The sequence below is a fragment of the Carya illinoinensis genome, chromosome 16 (genome assembly GCF_018687715.1).
Source record: "Carya illinoinensis cultivar Pawnee chromosome 16, C.illinoinensisPawnee_v1, whole genome shotgun sequence".
Taxonomy (NCBI): Eukaryota; Viridiplantae; Streptophyta; class Magnoliopsida; order Fagales; family Juglandaceae; genus Carya; species Carya illinoinensis.
In genome coordinates, this window is record NC_056767.1 from 1,683,473 (window position 1) to 1,689,472 (window position 6,000).

A 6,000-nucleotide genomic window follows, 5' to 3' on the forward strand; every position below is an offset into this window, starting at 1 on the left:
TAATGCTTGAAATAGGATTATGCATGTCATCAGAGTCATACCCCTTATGTTAGCCATACGAAGTACGTTATCCTCCTCTTCCACATCAATACCATACAACATAACCACCGGTGGAACATCAACAGCAATTGGTTTCAGATGACACTCCATATTAAGGGCTTCAGATACCACCGTAGCTTGACCACGACCCCCACTACCCGGCGACTTGGAAGCATCAACCAGTATAAATACCATAGCAAGGCAACCTCCCCGCTCATCATCAAGCTCCAACGACACTATCTGCTCTTCACGATCGGTCACCATATTTTCTATTTGGATTGAAGTCTGCTCTTCCGTCTTCTCGTCATCACCTAGACCCCCCACTAATTTCATCGCAGAACTCTCAAGAACATCACTTGCATCCACCTTTTCATCCTCCCTTGTAACCACCACCTCTTTACCATTAAATAGCTCCACCTAATCTACATTCTCAATCTGTTTATCCTTTGAACTTGCACCTGGTTCCTTTTGCAGACTCTTCTTCTTTGGATTCTCTTGCCAGGTTTTCTTTACCACCCCTTTGGCCCCATCTCGACCCTTATGCACTGGGCCTTCACCTGCCCGACATACAACAGAGGTATGCCCCTGCCGATAGCACTTTTTGCAGTAGAAGCCTGGCCTTTCATACTGTGCCTCTTGCCAGAATTTTCTATTTGCCACCACAATTGGAAAACGCTGCACGGGTTCTCAGTCAAGTAGATTTCGACTCACAAACGGGCCCCCAAAGCTCTAGTTCTATGCAAGGTTGCATTATCAATCCCTAAAAATCGACCAAACATTGTTACCAAGATTTGCAAAACATCCGTCCGATACATATGAAGGGGAAAACCCGACAAAAAAATCCATTGTGGCAATAACGTTGATTCTTTCTGGAGGTCAAAGTCCTTCGTCCATCTAAAAAGTCTGAAAACAGATCCAGCAATCAACCGACCTTCTCTAGCCCAACCATGCATGAAGTCACGTTCGGTTTACATCTTCACCAAGACATGATAATCGTCCATTACACTCACTGTCAGAATCTCCAATAAACCCCATGACTTAATAATAGCCAAGTGGATATCATCAATTATTGGCCTAACACGCACGAACTTTAGGACAAGGGCAAACTGAAAGTCCTCTGCAGCTTTCAACATCTCTAGTTCCATAAAAATGAAACCAGGCTCTCCATCCACATCCACAGGGAACCACATCAGAACCTTAAAAGAATGAGTCGGTGCAGGCTTCGAGACAACTTTAACGAATGATAGTGTACCACCATCGCCTCCAGCATCCCCCTCCGATGAGGGAGGGGTAGTGGGCACCACCATGGGTGAACCCTAGATGAGACTAAACCAAGGAAGCAGAAAGAGAAGATCCAAAAAAAAATGGAGCTACGTAATTGGTACTACGCAGTAATGACTTGACTTGACTCCAACCCATTTCTCACAAAGGAAAGCCGCTTGAAGCGATTTTGATATAGTCTAATAAACGAATTGTAATACTATGATTGAAAATCACAGTGAAGATATTTGTTTTGTATTTCACTAGTCTGGACTGGTTGTAGGAGACTTTCATTACCTCTTTTCTACGATCCTTGGTTAAGAGAAGCAAAAACATAGGCAGATAGCAAATAGGAGATGCGTCAATCACTAAAGGACGGCGGTCAAGGACTACAACGACGCGTGGAGGCCACACACCAGTCTAAGAGAGTGAAGGTCCGTCAGATCTGAAGAATCTGAGGTCACTAGCTCCAAAAATGCTACCCGTAGAGGCAACAGTCGCTCCTCAATGCAACGGGCATGGATCTCACGTGCGCTTTGATTCGTGCATGTGACGCACGCAACGCTTTGTTCGACATTCTGCTTCAATTGTCTGAAGGATCGACAGCTAGGGAGTCCTGCGGTGGGCCGAGTGGCAGCTGCAGCTCTAGAAAGCAGTAGATTGGCACTTCTCCTTGCTATGAATGGAAAACAAAATAAAAACTAGAAAGAAAGGGGCTGCACAGTTTTTGGACAAGCCAGACAAGAGGAGAAAGGGAGGAGCTAAAGCTCCAAGCCCCTCTGGATGAAGAAGAAGGGGTCTTTAAGTGGATTTTGGTTGAGAGCGAAACGTGTGGAGAGAAAGAATAGTTTAGGTTAGATATTTGGAGTTCTAAATCTCATGTGTTTCAAGAGCTTAATCAAGTAGCAAATTGTTTAGTCAAGTAGAGCACAAGAAGGGTGGTGGATTACAATCATTGAAATGAATTACCACATAAAGGAGAGAAGTTATGAAAATCGATGGAGTTAGAATTCCCCATATTCAATGTATATGATCTTGTGTAATATATAAGAAAAATGTTTTAGCTGCAAAAATATTTTATCAAAGTAAATTTTATATGATATGTCAAGTTATAAAATTATTTTTTATAAAATAAATCTAATGTATTATATGAAAATAGATAAGTTTGCATAGGTCGACTACTCAATTCAAACGTACGGCCCTTGCACGTCAATGCTGAGGTAAACTAGACGTAGGGAAACTCGGGGCCTTGGGCCTTGGTAACCCAGCCCAGATGCTTAATTATCCTTTCGTCGAAAAATGAAAGATAAAGGCCTAAAATATGAACTACAAACACAAAAAGGATGCGTGGGAACCTCATCTGTACGCTTTATGGGAGAGATGCTTGTGTTATTCTTCAAGGGAATTCAACAGAAGATTCGACCCCAAATAGACCCACATCTGAGATATCTCTATCTATGGATACGACATAAAGCATGCAGTGGCTAAATGTCAAAAAGACGAGACTAAATAATCAAACAAATTTGAAGACTTCATGTTATTTCATCACTTTCTATAATAATTGTACGGTTAAAATGTAACTATACAGTAATATTATATATAGTTTTAGAGTGTGCAAGTCTTACGAATTTTTTTAAAAAAAATGAAATTTATTATTAAAAAATTAATTAATCTTTTTTTTTAATGTAAATCTCATATTTATCTATATTTTTAAAAAAAATATATTGAAACTTGCACGCCTAATAAGACTACCAATACACTTAAAAGGCAAATGATAAAAACTAGTACGAAAAGTGGCTAAATGAAACAAAAAGCCATATTGAAAGAGTACTTATAAAAGCATCTTCAAAGGGTGCAACTTAAAACATTTCTATGAAAGGACAATGCTGTACCCACTAAGGGTGTACCACTAGAGAAGTCACAAAGAAGGTCATTTAGCCTCTCTCTCTCTCTCTCTCTCTCTCTCTCTCTCTTTAATTGCTTTTCTTTCATGCATTTTTTCAATTCTCTTAAATATCTTTTTTTTAATCACAATATTATTAAAAAATACTTACTTAATTATTAAATAAAAAGAAAAATAATCAAGACCCATTCTCAGGACACAAAATATTTTCCTTTTGTGAAATCACCACTTGTTTTAAAAATTTAAACTTATAAGAAAATGACACTTCTTTTCATGTGTTGGCTAGACTTTTCCTTAATAAATATGTCTAACACGTGAAATATTTAATTAGTTGAGTGAAAGGCAAGGTCGTGAATTGAATTCAGAACTTCTAAGATTTTAAGTTATAAATAGATTTTATTATTTATTTATTAAAAATTTTGATATACAACTAGTTGAGGACTAATTTGATTATTAGAATACGTCATTATTATAAATTATTTTATCATTATTTTTTATCTATTATTTACTATTTTATACTATTATTTATTATTATTTAATACCTTTTTATTATTCTTTTTTACTATCCACAAAATATTTAAGATTATTTTACTGTTCTTTTATTTTATTTTATTTTATTTTATTTTATTTTTTTGTGGTTCTTTTTCTGGTACTTATGTACCTTCAAAGTTGGCTGCTGAATTCAGCATTCCAATGAGTCGAATAGATCCATATTTTAATCAACTCTTTAATTAATTAAATGGCAAACACGGACCCAAGAAGTCCTCATATCTGACCACTTATGACATGAATATTAAAAAAATTAATTAAACCATAATATTAAATAAAAGTCGTAATTAGTTTGATATTAATTATTCTTTTCTTCAAATGGACGTAAGCTACCCATTTCGGCTAGCTGTCTCTATCGTCACATGCATTGATCCATATTATATTAATTAGTCGCACCAAAAATGTGTTAAACCTATGGAATATTCCTCGAAAAATGATTTTCTTTTCCAAGTTACCTACAGCCATTTTCACTTTTTTTTTCTTTAATAATGGGCCATTTTCTCTTGCATATGATATAATTATAAAATAAAGTCCTTTGATTGGTTTTAGACAATCCCACATGTATTTTGACTCAACTTTTATTCTATAAAATATGATAAATAAATTGACCGGAATCTCTATTCTGAAACTTAGTTTTAATACATAATTTATAAGAAATGAAGATAAGAGAATCGTCCAAAATATAAAAAAAGGATTTTGATGTTCAATTCAAACTTATCAAAATCTAAAAATATCAAATCAACTCACAAGCCAAGCTCTATTAGTTGAAAATCATTCATATCAAAATTTTATCAAAGATAGCAAAATCTCAATAATCACTTCAAAAATAAATACATAATAAAAGAAGTATTTTGTCAAAAATTTAGTCCAAATCGAATTCAAAATCAATTCTTAAACGACAAATGAAATATTACCATAAAAGACAAAAAATAACTAAAAATAGAGATTCAGAAAAAAAATTTGTGAATCTTGGCCTTAAAAAAATGCACACCCAGCATAGTTCGATGATCACAATGTAATCACTAAAAAGAGCTTTTTGAATTGGGATCATACGTGCTATTCTGATACTCGTAGTTAAAGTTATAGTTAAAATACCAAAACTTGCCCAAATCTACCCTAATAAGGAGAAGATCATGATTTTTTGCCATTTTTAAACTGATCCACCACCTCAAGGTATTTCAATGCCATCAACCTATTATTTATCAACTCAACATCATCTGACTCGGCTCCTCCTATATCACAAGCTTTTCAATTATGAAGAAATTTTATGTGATATGTTAGATTATAAAATTATTTTTATTATAAAATAAATTTAATAGATGATATGAAATTATGTTAATTTATAAATTTAATTTTATGCATATAAATGACCAATAAATGACCAGTTTTATAGAAGTACTACATGGACACACTTTTTTTTATATACACATATTATGCATATTTGCTTTTATATGGGCCCATGATTCGTACCCATAAATTTTGTTTTTGTTTTTGTTTTCTCTCTCCTTTTTTTTTTCAAGCAACTATGGTCGGCAATGTCCGTGTGGCAATCGTTTGAAGGAAAACGAATCTCAAACTTAATGGTTCTAGAATCATAATTCTTTTGAGAATTTTTAGTACTACTACAGTTGGACATGTGCGACGGTAATGATTGAAGGTTTAGAGAAGGACGAGGAAAAATAATAGCAAAGAAAGATTAATTTTCATTTTTGGATTATACTTTTGCTCATATAAGGCATAATATCATATATATATATATATATATATACATATAAATTATTTTATTTTCAGGCTGATACATAAAACACGTCATTTACATCATTTAAATATTAAGATTTAATTTTTAATATTTAAATTTTTAAATTTATCTTTTAAATTAAATTATTATACACAGAAACTTTTTAATAACACTACTCTCTCTCTCTCTCTCTCTCTCTCTCTCTCTCTCTCTCTATATATATATATATGTATATTTGCAATGCCATGACTATTCTTATAGACAAGCAAAGCAAGTCCATAGAGTTCATAATTGTAAATACATACATGTTATGCCTTTATACTCCCCCTAGAATATGACCATTGAGTTGCTTATTCTTTTGGGAGGTATGTTTTTCATGAAAAACAATTACTGTTGTAGTTAATTTATAAACAAGATCAATGATCAACCTCTTTTATTCAAAATGTATGTATTTTTTTTAAAGCCTTTCTCAAATTTGAAACATTAGATTTTGTTATCACCATACACATTT